The sequence below is a fragment of the Cherax quadricarinatus genome, chromosome 22, assembly GCF_038502225.1.
Source record: "Cherax quadricarinatus isolate ZL_2023a chromosome 22, ASM3850222v1, whole genome shotgun sequence".
NCBI classification, from domain to species: Eukaryota; Metazoa; Arthropoda; class Malacostraca; order Decapoda; family Parastacidae; genus Cherax; species Cherax quadricarinatus.
The window spans coordinates 30,224,378-30,242,799 of NC_091313.1; the positions used below are offsets into that span (position 1 = coordinate 30,224,378).

Genomic DNA, 18,422 nt, shown 5'->3' on the forward strand with positions numbered 1-18,422 from the left:
TATGATAACCAACATGATATCTTATGACTGGATGATTCAAAACATTAAATTGGTATATGCTGTATTAAAATATTTAAAAAACAGCAGTTTTGCAAGATCAAGACTGATTACATTTCCTAGGTATGAAAACAAATTAGATTTTGATAAAAAAAATAAGTACTCAGTCCCTTGTAATTTACATTAAGAAGTTGCCGCATGCATTTTCTGGGAGTAATAAAATTAATTACAGTACTACTTCTTTACCGTAAATGTATAATTTTTTTATGTAAAGTTATATTTGTGAGCAAGAAAAAACACTGGCCAGATACAGATGTTTCTCCCATGCCTTACTGAAATATTCCTCTCGCATCTCATTCCTAAGCTCACCTGTTCGTTGTCTCCAGCACCAGAAACTCAATCAAACAGTTAAATCTGTTCTTCATATGAAAATGAGTGTTTTTATTGTTACTGTTATTGGTATTGAAGAAATGCTACCTTCTCAATGCCAAGTTCAAAAAAAAATGTGTATGTCAGTCTGCCTTTCCTTCAATAACTATACAGTGTGATTTAACTGGTTTCATTCATATTTCTGGTTTTATCTAAGGTTATTCTGCAGTGGTCTACAAAAAAAAAAATTGTGTGAATTATCATTAGGCATATTTGCACTTCATGTACATAATACTAATTTATCTGACATTTGTAGGGAAAATGAGCAGTAAAATCTGAGCAGGTAGTAGATGATAAAAGACAACAAATGGTAAATGAAAGACATAAAGAGTAATCATTCTATGATGATGATGATTTGCTTACTGTGGAGCTTTGTCCAGTATGTGACAAAGTCCCACAGTGGGCAGAATGTAGTTAAATAAGAACCTTAACTCTGCTTATACATCTTTCATTCACCAAAATCTGAGCTGATTAAATAGAAGTCAGCTTTACACCTCTTACATGTCTTAAGAAATTTCCCAAATTTGTAATGAAGGAAAAAATTGCCTAATGAGTAAGCTTGTATGTTCCTATCCCTTTTATTATTCTTAAATGACCCAGCTGTCCACTGTGAATATAACTTTTTGTAAAGAGGTGACCTACTTGTTTTACACATAATCAAAGTTTATTTATTCAATAAATATATTATTACTGCAACCATCTGCAGTGTTTGGACTGCTGCATTTAATATTACTTCTAATTCAGTGTTTATATAAGTTATTATATTTTTTAAACTTAGGTACAAGTACTATACTTACTAGTACCAACATCAGGAATTATGAGCACATTGTATTGACCTGTCAGCTACAAACATCGGTGGCTCTGGGGTGGACAGGAAACCCATGATTTGTGTAGGGTCTTCCCACCCCATTTTGCCTAACAAGTTTTTAAGGTCAATTTTGAACTGTAGCACGGTCTTGGCATCAACACCTTTGGTGAGTAGACTGCTCCACTTGTGCACTATGGAAAAAGACATAAATGTGCCAAATCAACGTGCTTTCATGTATTTATACAGATGGGAACAAAGATACTTGTATAACAATAAACAAAAAAGCTCACACAACCCTAGACTAGCTATAGTTCACCAGATGACAGTGTTTGCGCTACAGGTGTTTCACAGTCTGCTAAACAGGATTACTTTGGTGTAAGTAGTCATGGCCCCAGTAACGTGTCTGCTCAAAGCTTATACTGTATATTCTACATTTAGTATTAATAAAAATATGCAAATTGAGAACTGAATAATGAATTAGAAATGTTAATTGTTTTGAACTGTTTAAGCAAAGATATTTACAGGATGCAATGGTAATCAAACCATTTTCGTATATTTAAATTTTTAATGAGTAGTAATTGGGTTTTTGTACATAGTTAAAATTGCATGTGTTTTAATGCACGTTGAATAAAAATGATATGATTAATTATATTTTAACACATAATTCTGTTGACTAGCATATAGAATTTGCAAATATTTTTACTGCCATCTTTTAATTAGATTCACCTTTTTCTCTTTTGTAGAGGCATTCTGGATGCTTAGCATTGGGAACCATACTTTTCCTCACAGGTAGCTACCCTTTTCAGACTACTGGATGCTTAGCATTAGGAACCATACTTTTCCCCACAGGTAGCTACCCTTTTCAGACTATTAAGATACTCAATTCTCACCTAGCACATGCAAAACTAATGGTAAGTGTCATAACAGAAGTCCTTGAAGACAACCACCAATCCATATTCTATAAAATCTATGCTTTGGCTATTAACTTGTGGGAGAGACTGCCTCTTAGGACGATGTACTGAACATAACAGACTTAGTCATTGGAGAAGAAGCCTCTAAGCAAACTGAATGTATCAGGAAGAATGAAAGAACTCTTACTCCAAACTTATAAAATGTCATGAAGATCAGGGTAGTCATACGATGTGGTATATTTCATTAAATTTTTATATTAAAACAAACTTCAACAAACATTCACACCGCATGATTTTAAACTATGCCAAATAAGAACCACAGTAATCCCCCCGTATCTGCGGGCGATACGTTCCAAGATCTATCGTGGATACTCAAACCCAGGTAGTAGCAAACCCTATAGTATGTATATAAATCGTTTTCCATTTACATACATACCTATGATAAAGTATGCACTATAATTAGCACATTTTTAATGGTGGGGTGCACTTCATGGCTTCTCTTAGGTTTTGAAAACTGTGGAAACTTTTGTGCTTTGGGACCATTAGTAAGCAAAATTAAGGATTATTTTTTGGGTCATGGTAAACTGAATCTGTGGAAACTGATTCCATGGATACGGGGGCTCTACTATACATACAGTAAAACCTTAACTTATAATGTTCTGAGTTATGATGGTTTACACATGTTTACCTGGATACAGTTCCGGGGGTCAACGCCCCAGCAGCCCGGTCTGTGACCAGGCCTCCTGGTGGATCAGAGCCTGATCAACCAGGCTGTTGCTGCTGGCTGCACACAATCCAACGTACGAGCCACAGCCCGGCTGGTCAGGTACTGACTTTAGGTGCTTGTCCAGTGCCAGCTTGAAGACTGCCAGGGGTGTATTGGTAATCCCCCTTATTTATGCTGGGAGGCAGTTGAACAATCTCGGGCCCCTGACACTTATTGTATTGTCTCTTAACATGCTAGTGACATCCCTGCTTTTCATTGGGGGATGTTGCATCGTCTGCCAAGTCTTTAGCTTTCGTTGTGAGTGATTTTCGTGTGCAAGTTCGGTACTAGTCCCTCTAGGATTTTCCAGGTGTATATAATCATGTATCTCTCCCGCCTGTGTTCCAGGGAATACAGGTTCAGGAACTTCAAGCGCTCCCAGTAATTGAGGTGTTTTATCTCTGTTATGCACGCCGTGAAGGTTCTCTGTACATTTTCTAGGTCAGCAATTTCACCTGCCTTGAAAGGTGCTGTTAGTGTGCCCATGCACTCTGCCCCAGGGCCAGACTCATGGAACTCCGTGTTCATCAAGAACTGCAAGAAGCCCCTATCACGAGCCTTTTCCATCCTATGAAGAGGGAGCATGGACACGGGGGTCATCCCACAGTTACTAAAAACAACAGACATAGCCCCACTCCACAAAGGGGGCAGTAAAGCAACAGCAAAGAACTACAGACCAATAGCACTAACATCCCATATCATAAAAATCTTTGAAAGGATCCTAAGAAGCAAGATCACCACCCATCTAGAAACTCATCAGTTACACAACCCAGCCTCTTCAAGGGGGGCTCCTTGGCGTGGTGAAGAGGCTCTTGGTCTGAGGAATTAGCCCTGTCGGTCTTCTTCCTCAGACCGAACCTAATTACCCCCCATTCTCCCCTCCCCTATCCCATCCTCCCCATCCTCCCCTTTTTCCATTCCTCCTCCTCCTCCTCACCCCTCCCATTTGCCCTTCCTCTTTTTAGCCTTCGTGATTTTTCTCCCCCAGGGGCCGATTCCTAGGTAGGGGAAAGACACCGGGGTCGATCCCATTCCGTTGAGGTTTCTTGGCGGTGGCGTAGTTTGCCGTGGAATCTGGATTGCCTAGGGATGTCCCGATCCCTCTCCGGTATCCCGGAGTAGCTTTGGGTGTCTTTTGGGCGACGGGTGTATCTCTGGAAGCCACCTTTCGGATTCCGGGGGTGGTGGCTGAAGGAGGTATGCTTTGTGGCGGATATCCGGCCGCCCTCTCTTTTGTCCACCGAGGTAGCTCGGCAGATGTGAGGTTGCTATCCCGGATTGCTGGTTTACTGGCATGAAGGGTAGGGTATGGCACGGGTTCCATGCTGCATCTGCGCTACTAGCGGTGTCGAGTCCTCTTGGGCGCGGAGGGAGATTTCCGGCCCTTTCATTCCTCCTGGGAACTATTCCTCCCCGCTCCCCCCTTTTTTATTCTTTTTTTTGTTTTTATTTTCTTTTCTTCTTTCTTTTTTTTTCTTAAAAACAAAAAGCAAAGGAGTAACCTAACCATGGCAGCCCTAGTCCATGAAACCACTACCCCCGGGCCCCTTCTTGATACCGCACCCCATTCTGACCCTGCCTTGTGTTTAGACCACTCTTCGGACACTCCTGATGCCCCTGTACCTCTTGCTGGTGCTGTTTCCTCACCCGCTTCAGGTACCGGGGCTTCGACTGACTCCTTCGATTTGTCTGAACTCCGCTCTCCTTTGACTATGCTTCCGGCTTCTCCCTCTACGGTAAGGCAATTTTCGAATCGCCCACCCATTTCATGCCGGACCAACTCCGGTCCTACTCCTAAACGCCAACGTCAATCTCCTGATGATGCTCCGTCGTTACCTTCCCATTCTACTCGGAAACGACCGACACGTCAAGCACTCCCTCTCCACGCTCAGTTTCGGACCACACAATGGACTAAATTCTTTACTTTAAGACCAACTTCTTCTTCTGCCTACCTTTCTGACCATAGTATTGCCAAAGCGCTCCTGCGTCATGTTGGCAGAGATATTTCATTTCACGCTCTCAAGAGCGGTACGCGCATCGTCACTGTCCAGAATGCTACCCAAGCTCATGATCTTTCTCTCCTTTCGAATATCGATACTACTCCTATCACTATTGAAAAACATCTTTCTCTCAATTCTTGTAGTGGTACTGTCATTCTGCCCCATACCATAGTCCAACAGAATTTCCAGTCATGTGGCAATGACATTTTTGAACAGCTGGAACTCCAGGATCTCCCAATCCTCAAAGTAGACACTTATGTCCTTCCTGCCCGGGGGCGGAGACGTTACCCTTGCAATGTGGCTCGTTTAACTTTTGACAGCCGAGAACTCCCGTCCTCTGTATATGTCGCGGGACATCGGTTACAAGTTCGAAAGGTGATACCTACACCGCAACAATGTAGAAATTGCTGGCGTTTTGGTCACCCAGCGAAATATTGCAGATCTATGGCCGAATGCCCAGTCTGTGGTGCCGACAACCATTCTAATACATCTTGCAGTCAACCTCCATCTTGCCTTAATTGTAATGAAGCTCACCCTTCGTACTCCCGCCGTTGCCAGGTCTACTTAAATGAACGTGAAATCCGTTGCCTCAAAGAGGCAGAAGGTCTCCCTTATGCTATGGCAGTTACTCATCTCCGCCTCCAAGGGAGACTACCCCGTGTTTCTTATTCTCGTGTTTCCAAACATCCCCCCACTTCTGGGGTCCCATCTTCTGCAGCCTCCTCTGTTGTTACCCCTCCCATAGCCATTACGGCATCTAATCCTTTTGCTGTCCTTGGCTCTGACGTCCCGACTACAACTCAGTCTGTTCTCACATCTTCGCGTCCTTCCTCACAAGCCCCAGTATCGACAAGACCTCGTACGACACCTAATACCAATCGCCCCTCTACTCAGAAGTCCAAAAAATCCACATTGCTCAAATCTTCTTTGCCCCTTCCTTCCCTTCTTCCACCTCCACACGTTACCTTCCCAGTCTCTGTACCTAGTTCTTCCCCTCTCTCTGGCTCTATTACAAGTGTGGAGATTCACCCTCCTCCTCGTACTATGCCTTCCACCCCCGTCCCCTCCCAAGTTTCTCCCTCTTCTGTCACCTCCCAGGATTCTACCTCTTCTGTCCCCCCCCACACTTCATCTCCAGTCCCTTACACTTTTCCCTCCCCCTCTACTTTGGTACAGTCCATTACTGTCCCAATCTTTACTCACCCTCCTCCTCCTATCTCCAATATGGTTTCCCATACATCTTTGAATTCAGAAACACTTGAAGCCATTTCAGAATATATTGCAGAGACTAAACCTTCAATGGACACTGATTCACTTCCTGTTCCTTCTCTTCCCTCTCCTCCATCTTCACAACCCCATTCTTCGCAACGCTCCGTTCCTTCGCTACTTGAACATCTTCCAATGCCACCACACGTTGACTTTTCTAACCCCTCTAGTCCGTAGGTGCCTTTACCTACAGATTCCTGATATTTTCTTCATCGCCAATCATGGCCTATTTACAGTGGAATATCCGCGGCCTCAGGGGTAATCGGGGTGAGCTTCAGATGTTGCTTTCCAGGTTTTCCCCTGTTGGTGCTTGCTTACAAGAACCAAAATTACACTCGGCTGTTTTCCATCCTATCTCAGGCTATAATTTATTGTATTCTTCGGATCCTTTCTCAGATGGGACCTTTAATGAAAGTGCCCTTCTTCTACGCAATGATATTCCGTACTGTCAACTATTTGTCCATACCTCGCTGCATTACACTGCAGCCCGTATCCACTTGAATAAGTGGTTTACAATATGTTCTTTATATCTCTCTCCTTCTCGAGCATTTTCTATCCCAGACTTTGCCTTTCTTGTTTCATCCTTACCACCACCACTTCTGTTACTTGGTGATTTTAATGCCCACCATTTCCTCTGGGGGGGGTCTCATTGTGACTCACGTGGCATTCAGTTGGAGGCTTTTCTTGCCTCTCACCCCCTCCATGTTTTAAATACGGGTACTCCCACCCATTTTGATCCTCGTACTCATACTCTCTCTTGCATCGATCTATCAGTCTGCTCTTCCTCCACTGCACTAGACTTCACCTGGTCTGTTCTACCAGACTTACATGACAGCGATCATTTTCCGATCATTCTTACTTCTCCTTACTATTCACCACCTTCCCGTAGCCCTCGCTGGCAATTTGATCGGGCAAATTGGGATCTTTACTCACACCTCACTGCTTTTAGTGAGGTTCCTTCTTCATCCTCCATTGATGAGCTCCTACACATCTTCTCGACATCAGTTTATACCGCAGCTTCTCATTCTATACCCCAAACCTCAGGCAGGCATTCTCAGAAGTGCGTGCCTTGGTGGTCTCCTGCTTGTGCTCGTGCAGTACGTTTGAAACGTGCTGCATGGGGCAGGTACCGGTACAATAGAACCGCTGAGAGACTTGTTGATTTTAAGCAGAAGCGTGCGATCGCTCGCCGTGTCATCCGTGAAGCTAAACGCACTTGTTGGCGAGACTATGTTTCCACCATCACCTCTGCTTCTTCTATGAGTGCAGTCTGGAAAAAAGTGAGGAAATTGAGTGGTAAATACTCTCCTGACCCGGCTCCTGTTCTACGGGTCACTGGTGTTGATATAGCAAACCCTCTCGACGTTGCCATTGAACTTGGCACACATCTGGTCCGTATTTCCCGAGGGCTCCATCTATGCCCCTCGTTTCTTTCCTCAAAGTCTGCCAGAGAGTTAGTACCCTTGGACTTTTCTTCTCTCGGAGAAGAACAGTATAATGTGCCTTTTACACTTCAAGAACTGGAGGCAACGCTCTCAGCTTGCCGATCATCGGCAGCTGGGCCTGATGACATTCATATTCGTATGTTACAACATTTACATCGGTCAGCCCTTGTAGTCCTCTTACACCTCTTCAATCTTATTTGGGCACAAGGAGTTCTTCCCCAGCTGTGGAAATCTGCCATTGTTCTCCCTTTCCGCAAACCGGGTACTACAGGACATGATGCCTCCCACTATCGCCCCATCGCTCTTACAAGTGCAGTTTGCAAAGTGATGGAACGCCTCGTAAATCGACGTTTAATGTGGTATTTAGAGACTCGCAACAGTCTCTCCGCTAGTCAATATGGCTTTCGTAAGGGTCGTTCTACCATAGACCCCTTACTACGCTTGGATACGTATGTTCGTAATGCCTTTGCGAATAATCACTCAGTTATTGCCATATTTTTCGACCTTGAGAAGGCATATGACACAACTTGGAGGTATAATATTTTGGCCCAGGCCCATTCCTTAGGCCTCCGAGGCAATCTACCATCCTTCCTTAAGAACTTTTTAACTGACAGACATTTCCGTGTTCGAGTCAATAATGTTCTTTCCCCGGACTTCGTCCAAGCTGAAGGTGTCCCTCAGGGATGTGTTCTAAGCACAACACTTTTTCTCCTTGCTATAAATGATTTGGCCTCTGTTCTTCCACCCAATATTTGGTCATCACTCTATGTTGATGACTTCGCTATTGCTTGTGCAGGCGCTGACTGTCACCTTATTGCAGTTTCTCTCCAGCATGCGGTCGACCGTGTTTCCACTTGGGCCACCACACATGGGTTTAAATTTTCAAGTACCAAAACTCACCAAATTACTTTCACTAGACGCTCTGTTATCTCCGATCATCCTTTGTATCTCTATGGCTCCCGTATCCCCGAACGTGATACAGTCAGGTTTCTAGGCCTTCTCTTTGACCGTCGGTTAACCTGGAAACCTCACATTACCTCTCTGAAGGCAACTTGTCACAGCCGGCTAAACCTTCTTAAAACCCTTGCTCATCTTTCCTGGGGAGCTGATCGTCGAACTCTGCTTCGCCTACATTCAGCCCTCGTTTTATCGAAACTCGATTATGGCGACCAGATTTATTCCGCGGCCTCTCCTGCTACTCTCTCTAGCCTTAACTCTATCCATCACCAAGGCTTACGTTTGTGCCTTGGTGCTTTTCGCTCTTCCCCTGTTGAGAGCCTCTATACAGAAGCAAATGTTCCATCCTTGTCTGATCGCCGTGATGCCCATTGCCTTCGTTACTATGTACGCTCTCACGATCTACACAATCCTTCCATTTATAGAATGGTCACCGATATTAGTAGACATTCTTTATTCGTTCGCCGCCCCTGTTTGCTCCGTCCCTTTTCTCTTCGCCTACTTTCACTCTTGTCTTCCCTTCAGTTACCACCTTTATATGTTCATGTAGCATCTCACTTTTCCCTACCCCCCTGGGAAGTTCCAGCTGTTCGGGTCTGTTCTTTCTCACTCCCTTGCTCGAAAGCTCAACTGCCTACGGTGGCTTCCCGCTCTCTTTTTCTTGATCACTTCCACTCTCATTCTCATGCCACCGCTGTGTACACAGATGGCTCTAAGTCTTCAGACGGCGTCGGATTCGCAGCAGTGTTTCCGGACAGCGTCGTACGAGGGCATTTACTATCTTCAGCTAGCATTTTTACTGCTGAACTGTATGCCATTCTTGCAGCACTTATTCGTATCGCATCTATGCCTGTGTCATCATTTGTAGTAGTCTCAGACTCCCTTAGTGCTCTACAGGCTATACGAAAATTTGATACATCTCATCCCCTAGTTCTCCGTATCCAACTTTGGCTACGCCGTATCTCTACCAAACATAAAGATATTGTTTTTTGTTGGGTCCCTGGTCATGTCGACGTACAGGGCAATGAACAGGCAGACACTGCTGCGCGGTCAGCAGTATATGACCTACCAATTTCCTATCGAGGTGTTCCATTTCTGGACTATTTTGCTGCAATAGCTACCCACCTTCGCACCCGTTGGCAACAACGTTGGTCAACTCTGCTCGGTAACAAACTTCATTCTATTAAACCGAGCATAGGTTACTGGCCGTCTTCTTGTCATCAGTGCCGAGGTTGGGAGACCACTCTCTCCCGCCTTCGCATTGGCCACACTCGTCTTACTCATGGGTATCTCATGGAGAGGCACCCTGTTCCTCTCTGTGAGCAGTGTCAAGTTCCAGTATCGATTAGCCACATTCTGTTAGACTGCCCTCTCTATCAACGAGCACGCAGAATTTACCTCCAACGTCGTCTTCGTTCTCCTACTCTCTCTTTACCTTCCCTTCTTGCTGATGGACCCTCCTTTAATCCTGACTCTCTCATTGACTTCTTGACAACGACTGATTTACTCCACAAACTCTGATGATACTTTTCGCACTCCCCTCAGCCCTTTCTGGTTCAGTCTCTTGCTGCCCTTTACCCTTTCACCATCCACTGCCCCGCTGTTATCCGTAACCTGTTGCTCATCCATCTCCCTTTTGCCACCTGATGCCCTCGCTTCCTTCCTGCCCTGCAGCGCTGTATAGTCCTTGTGGCTTAGCGCTTCTTTTTGATTATAATAATAATAATACACAACCCAGGGCAACATGGGTTTAGAACAGGTCGTTCCTGTCTGTCTCAACTATTGGATCACTACGACAAGGTCCTAAATGCACTAGAAGACAAAAAGATTGCAGATGCAATATATACAGACTTTGCAAAAGCCTTCGACAAGTGTGACCATGGTGTAATAGCGCACAAAATGCGTGCTAAAGGAATAACAGGAAAAGTCGGTCGATGGATCTATAATTTCCTCACTAACAGAACACAGAGAGTAGTCGTCAACAGAGTAAAGTCCGAGGCAGCTACGGTGAAAAGCTCTGTTCCACAAGGTACAGTACTCGCTCCCATCTTGTTCCTCATCCTCATATCCAACATAGACAAGGATGTCAGCCACAGCACCGTGTCTTCCTTTGCAGATGACACCCGAATCTGCATGACAGTGTCTTCCATTGCAGACACTGCAAGGCTCCAGGCGGACATCAACCAAATCTTTCAGTGGGCTGCAGAAAACAATATGAAGTTCAACGATGAGAAATTTCAATTACTCAGATATGGTAAACACGAGGAAATTAAATCTTCATCAGAGTACAAAACAAATTCTGGCCACAAAATAGAGCGAAACACCAACGTCAAAGACCTGGGAGTGATCATGTCGGAGGATCTCACCTTCAAGGACCATAACATTGTATCAATCGCATCTGCTATAAAAATGACAGGATGGATAATGAGAACCTTCAAAACTAGGGAGGCCAAGCCCATGATGACACTCTTCAGGTCACTTGTTCTATCTAGGCTGGAATATTGCTGCACACTAACAGCACCTTTCAAGGCAGGTGAAATTGCTGACCTAGAAAATGTACAGAGAACCTTCACGGCGCGCATAACGGAGATAAAACACCTCAATTACTGGGAGCGCTTGAGGTTCCTAAACCTGTATTCCCTTGAACGCAGGCGGGAGAGATACATGATTATATACACCTGGAAAATCCTAGAGGGACTAGTACCGAACTTGCACACGAAAATCACTCACTACGAAAGCAAAAGACTTGGCAGACGATGCAACATCCCCCCAATGAAAAGCAGGGGTGTCACTAGCACGTTAAGAGACCATACAATAAGTGTCAGGGGCCCGAGACTGTTCAACTGCCTCCCAGCATACATAAGGGGGATTACCAACAGACCCCTGGCAGTCTTCAAGCTGGCACTGGACAAGCACCTAAAGTCGGTTCCTGACCAGCCGGGCTGTGGCTCGTACGTTGGTTTGTGTGCAGCCAGCAGCAACAGCCTGGTTGATCAGGCTCTGATCCACCAGGAGGCCTGGTCACAGACTGGGCCGCAGGGGCGTTGACCCCCGGAACTCTCTCCAGGTAAAACTCCAGCAATATTCCAGCCTAGATAGAACAAGTGACCTGAAGAGTGTCATCATGGGCTTGGCATCCCTAGTTTTGAAGGTTCTCATTATCCATCCTGTCATTTTTCTAGCAGCTGTGATTGATACAATGTTATGGTCCTTGAAGGTGAGATCCTCTTGACATGATCACTCCCAGGTCTTTGATGTTGGTTTTTCACTCTATTTTATGGCCGGAATTTGTTTTGTACTCTGATGAAGTTTTAATTTCCTCGTGTTTACCATATCAGAGTAATTGAAATTTCTCATTGTTGAACTTCATATTGTTTTCTGCAGCCCATTGAAAGATTTGGTTGATGTCCGCCTGGAGCCTTGCAGTGTCTGCAATGGAAGACACTGTCATGCAGATTCGGGTGTCATCTGCAAAGGAAGACACAGTGCTGTGGCTGACATCCTTGTCTATGTCAGATATGAGTATGAGAAACAAGATGGGAGCGAGTACTGTGCCTTGTGGAACAGAGCTTTTCACCGCAGCCGCCTCAGACTTTACTTTGTTGACTACTACTCTTTGTGTTCTGTTTGTGAGGAAATTATAGATCCATCTACCTACTTTTCCTGTTATTCCTTTAGCACGCATTTTGTGCGCTATTATGCCATGGTCACACTTGCCGAAAGCTTTTGCAAAGTCTGTATATATTACATCTGCATTCTTTTTGTCTTCTAGTGCATCTAGGACCTTGTCGTAGCGATCCAATAGTCGAGACAGACAGGAGCGACCTGCTCTAAACCCATGTTGCCCTGGGTTGTGTAATTTTTGGGTTTCTAGATGGGTGGCAATCTTGCTTCTTAGGGCCCTTTCAAAGATTTTTATGATATGGGATGTTAGTGCTATCGGTCTGTAGTTCTTTGCTATTGCTTTACTGCCCCCTTTGTGGAGTGGGGCTATGTCTGTTGTTTTTAGTAACTGTGGGACAACCCCCGTGTTCATGCTCCCTCTCCATAGGATGATAAAAGCTCGTGATTGGGGCTTCTTGCAGTTCTTGATGAACACAGAGTTCCATGAGTCTGATCCTGGGGCAGAGTGCATGGGCATGTCATTTATCGCCTGTTCGAAGTCATTTGGCGTCAGGATAACATCAGACAGGCTTGTGTTAACCAAATTCTGTGGCTCTCTCATAAAAAATTCATTTTGATCTTCGACTCTCAGTCTGGTTAGCGGCTTGCTAAAAACTGAGTCATATTGGGACTTGAGTAGCTCACTCATTTCCTTGCTGTCATCTGTGTAGGACCCATCTTGTTTAAGTAGGGGCCCAATACTGGACATTGTTCTTGACTTTGATTTGGCATAGGAAAAGAAATACTTTGGGTTTCTTTCGATTTCATTTATGGCCTTTAGTTCTTCCCGCGATTCCTGACTCCTACAAGATTCTTTTAGCTTAAGTTCAATGTTTGCTATTTCTCTGACCAGTGACTCCCTACGCATTTCAGATATATTGGCCTCTTTAAGCCGCTCTGTTATTCTTTTTCGTCACCTGTAAAGGGAGCACCTGTCTCTTTCTATTTTACATCTACTCCTCCTTTTTCTTAAGGAATAAGCCTTGAGCATACATCGAGTGCCACCAAGTTAATCTGTTCTAGGCATAAGTTGGGGTCTGTGTTGCTTAGTCTATCGTCTCAGCTTATATCGGCTAGGACTTGGTTTACTTGGTCCCACTTTATGTTCTTGTTATTGAAGTTGAATTTGGTGAAGGCTCCCTCGTGACTAATCTCATTATGTCGGTCTGGGGCTCCGCGCATACATGTCTGAACCTCGATTATGTTGTGATCTGAGTACAGTGGACCCCCGGTTTGCGATATTAATCCGTTCCTGAGAGCTCATCGTAAACCAAAATTATCGGAAAGCGAATCAATTTTCCCCATAAGAAATAATGGAAATCAAATTAATCCATGCTAGACACCCAAAAGTATGAAAAAAAAAAATTTACCACATGAAATATTAAGTTTAATGCACACAAACTGAAGAAGACATGCACAGTTTGTAGTATGTACTCTACTAACACTAGAATACATGACAATTACCTTTAATGAAGATCTGGTGATGATTGATGGGATGGGAGGAGGGGAGTGTGTCGAACTTATTGTTTAGAAGAGGAATCCCCTTCCATTAGGACTTGAGGTAGCAAGTCCTTTTCCAGGGTTACTTCCCTTCTTCTTTTAGTGCCACTAGGACCAGCTTGAGAGTCACTGGACTTCTGTCGCACAACATATCTGTCCATAGAAGCCTGTACCTCTCGTTCCTGTATGACTTTCCTAAAGTGGTTCACAACAGTGTCATTGTACAGGTTGCCAACACGGCTTGCAGTAGCTGTGTGAGGGTGATTTTCATCAAAAAAGCTTTGCACTTCAAGCCACTTTGCACACATTTCCTTAATCTTTGAAGTAGGCAACTTCTTCAATTTCTCCATCCCCTCCTCTGAAGCAATTTCCTCAGGTCTGGCCTCTTGCTGTTGAAGATGATCTAGCAGCTCATCAGTGGTTAGTTCGTCATTGTCCTCCTCCACCAACTCCTCCACATCCTCCCCACTAACCTCCAACCCCAAGGACTTCCCCAATGCCACAATGGATTCCTCAACTGGCATAGGATTCCCAGGGTTAGCCTCAAACCCTTCAAAATCCCTTTTGTCTACACATTCTGGCCACAGTTTTTTCCAGGCAGAGTTCAAGGTCCTCTTAGTCACTCCCTCCCACGCCTTACCTATAAGGTTTACACAATTGAGGATATTAAAGTGATCCTTCCAAAACTCCTTTAGAGTCAATAGTGTCTGTGGTCACTACAAAGCACCTTTCAAACAGCTTTTGTGTACAGTTTCTTGAAGTTGGAAATGACCTGCTGGTCTATGGGCTGCAGGAGAGGAGTGGTATTAGGAGGCAAAAAACTTGACCTTAATGAAGCTGATGTCCCCAGAAAGTCGCTCTGCCAAGTCTGTAGGATGACCAGGGGCATTGTCTAATACCAGGAGGCACTTAAGGTCTAATTTCTTTTCAATTAGGTAATTTTTCACACTGGGGGCAAATGCATGGTGTAACCAGTCATAGAAAAAGTCCCTAGTGACCTATGCTTTAGTGTTTGCCCTCCACAGCACACACAAATTAGCCTTGAGGATATTCTTTTGCCTGAACGCTCTGAGAGTTTCTGAGTGATACACCAATAAAGGCTTCACTTTGCAATCACCACTAGCATTGGCACACACCAGAAGAGTAAGCCTGTCTTTCATAGGCTTATGTCCTGGAGTGCCTTTTCCTCCTGAGTAATGTAGGTCCTACTTGGCAATTTCTTCCAAAACGGGCCTGTTTTGCCACTTAAACACTTGTTCAGGTTTAAATTCTTCACTGTCTATGTAATCCATGAATTCCTTCACATATTTCTCAGCTGCTCTTTGGTCCGGACTGGCAGCCTCATCATGCCTAATCACACTATGTATGCCACTACGATTCCTAAATCTTTCAAACCAACCTTTGCTGGCCTTAAATTCACTCACATCACCACTAGTTGCAGGCAATTTTCTTACCAAATCGTCATGCAACTGCCTAGCCTTTTCACAAATGATCGCTTGAGAGATGCTATCTCCTGCTATCTGTTTTTCATTTATCCACACCAATAACAGTCTCTCAACATCTTCTAACACTTGCGGTCGCTGTTTCGTAATCACAGTTGCACCTTTTGCAACAACAGCTTCCTTGATTGCCGTTTTCCTGGTCACTATAGTAAAGATGGTTGATTAGGGTTTTGTATACAACCTGGCCAGCTCCGACACACGCACTCCACTTTCTTACTTTGCAATTATCTCTTCCTTCATTTCAATAGTCATTAGCACCCTTTTTCTTGAAGGGTTGGCACTAGAAGCTTTCTTGGGGCCCATGGTGAATTATTTTGCAGAAACAAGCACCAAAAACACTGTGATAATATGGAATGTACCAAATGTATCCTTAGATGCGAGCACACTGGCTGGCTTGTAAACACTGGCACACATGGGGCAGTTAAGGCCACACGTGGACACGTCTTGGACGAATCGCGTATACTGGATTTTGTAATGGGAACCGAGGCAAAATTTTTGCGATATATTGCATCAAATACCGGATTTATCGGATACCAATGGCATCGCGAACCGGGGGTCCACTGTATATTGTTTTTGATATGGTGACATTTCATATCAGATCATCATTGTTAGTGAAGATGAGGTCTAGTGTATTCTCCACTCTAGTAGGCTCTATTATTTGCTGGTTTAAGTTGAATTTTGCGCAGAGATTTAAAAGCTCGTGTGTGTGTGACATTGGTATTCTGGAGCCAATTAATTACACATAAGTGACTGGTATTTTGAAACCAGTTAATTACTTAAGAAAAAGTGACTTGCACTCCCAGTGGTGAGAGATACTTACAGTGAGAAAATTAGGATCAATATTCAAGGTAAATACTATACACAACATACTGTTTAATATTTTATTTATGTTTACATGTAGTTGAATCTCATTATCCCGAAATTGTTGGAGCAGAGAACATTACCTGGACCTGGAGTTTACCTGGAGAGAGTTTCGGGGGTCAACGCCCCCGCGGCCCGGTCTGTGACCAGGCCTCCTTATAGCATAGACATAAATTTGTTTTAAGCACTCAGAAATATTCGAGAAAATTTTCCTTTCATACACTTGTATGCACAAGCGCCAACTCTCACGTGCACGCACACACACACACACACACACACACACACACACACACACACACACACACACACACACACACACACACACACATGCACATGCATATACACACAAACACATGGTGCTGCTGTGTTGTGTACATCACCTAGTGGTGTCTTGGGTCAGCAGAACTCCACTCATCCACACAACATGCTCCCTTAAACAATTATCCTCACAAAAGAGAGAGTGCGAATGAAATGGAGAGTGAGAAAAAGTTGGAGGCAGTCTAGTTCTTGCTTCCCTTACTCATCACCCACACTCTTCCCACACTCCCCCCCCCCCCACATTCAACTACAAGAGGGCGTGGACAGCACACACACACATTAAAATACAATACTGTATACGATGTTAGAATGAGTGATGTGGTGAAACCAATGTTAAGCCATCAATTGACACAATCATTTTTTTTCATGTAACTGTTCAGATAAAAGTTATTGAATTGAAATATAATTTGAGATAAAAGACTATGCAGAAATTACTAATTAGTTATAAAATTCAGACTTTAAGGAGCAATGTTTTAGTAGTTTTCTCTATTAAAGGATCAAGACTAGCTAGGAAAATCCTAACTTCAAATGATCAGGCGAGTGACTATCTTAATAGAAATTTCCAGAATTCACTCTAATTCTAGTGATGTCACACTTATAATAAATTAATTGAGAAAGACAGGAAGACTAACGTTTTTACTGCCACTTATGTACAAAAAAAGCAACTCATGTGCTGTCAAAAACTATTGCAACTTTGTTCAACAAATCATTAGAATCTGCAATTTTCCCAATGATGCTTATGGTAGGAAGGGTTACCCCTATACTCAAAGGAGGCGATCCACCTGAGGTAAATAACTGTAGGCCAATATCCAACTTGCCATTACTCAACCTCTGCCAGTTTGGTTTTAGGCCAAAGTACAAATGATGCAATTATAAAAATGCTTTATCTGCTTTATGCAGATTTTGAAAATAAAGAATATCCTCTGGGCCTCTTCATAGACCTGCAGACAGCTTTCGATACAGTGGACCAGAACACACTGCAGTGTAAACTACATTTTGAGGTCAGAGGTCATATGCAATATTTCTCCATCAGTGGCATAATCTCACAAACTTGGCCTATTGTTAAGCATTGATAGTATACCTATAAGTCCCTATATATTTTTCCCAAAATGCTGTTTAGTGCTGTGAATTCATCTTACAGAAAACATTATTTTTTTAGGATTTTGGCAGCTTATCCACTTTCAAGTGTTTGTAGCTAGATAATGAATCTTCAGTATAACCAGTTTTGGGATAACGGGATTCAACTACTGCATTTTTTTGTAATTGATATACACACATCATAGAAATTTATTGTTGTATATGCCATTAATTTAAAAGAGGCATATTCAAGGAAAAATATTAGTTAAGCACTACAGTGAGAGACAACACAAGTGTCCAGGGGCCCAAGACTGTTCAGTTGCCTCCCAGCATACATAAGGGGGATTACCAATAGACCCCTGGCTGTCTTCAAGAAGGCACTGGACAGGCACCTAAAGTCAGTACCTGATCAACCGGGCTGTGGTTTGTATGTCAGCTTGCATGCGGCCAGCAGTAACAGCCTGGTTGATCAGACCCTTATCTAACATGAGGCCTGGTCTCAGACTGGGCCGTGGGGGCATTGATCCCCGAAACCCTCTCCAGGTAAACTCCAGGTAAGTATTCTTAGGGAAAACATTACCCCTGGCTGTCTTCAAGAAGGCACTGGACAGGCACCTAAAGTTAGTACCTGACCAGCTGGGCTGTGGTTCATACGTCAGTCTGCGTGTGGCCAGCAGTAACAGCCTGGTTGATCAGACCCTGATACAGCCACGAGGCCTGGTCTCAGACTGAGCCACAGAGGTGTTGACCCCTGAAACCCTCTCCAGGTATACTCCAGGTATACCTAAAGTTACATATAGAAAATTAGAGTTCAGGAACGCATACATCTATTGTTCGTTGTTTCTTAGGGTAAAACGGGTTACGAACACTAAACCTTTGAATTTCAATTAATTTTTGGGAGCATATTAACATTATAAGCTGT

General features: G+C 43.8%; 1 long non-coding RNA gene across 1 annotated transcript in view; it reads right to left on the reverse strand.

The window, feature by feature from the left end:
* Nucleotides 1–1,270: 1,270 nt before the first annotated feature.
* Nucleotides 1,271–18,422, reverse strand: part of LOC138853073 (uncharacterized) — a 50,920-nt gene continuing 33,768 nt past the window's right edge. The window contains exon 4 of the long non-coding RNA XR_011392324.1: nt 1,271–1,425. This is a non-coding gene — a long non-coding RNA (uncharacterized lncRNA). The remainder of the gene's footprint in view (nt 1,426–18,422) is intronic.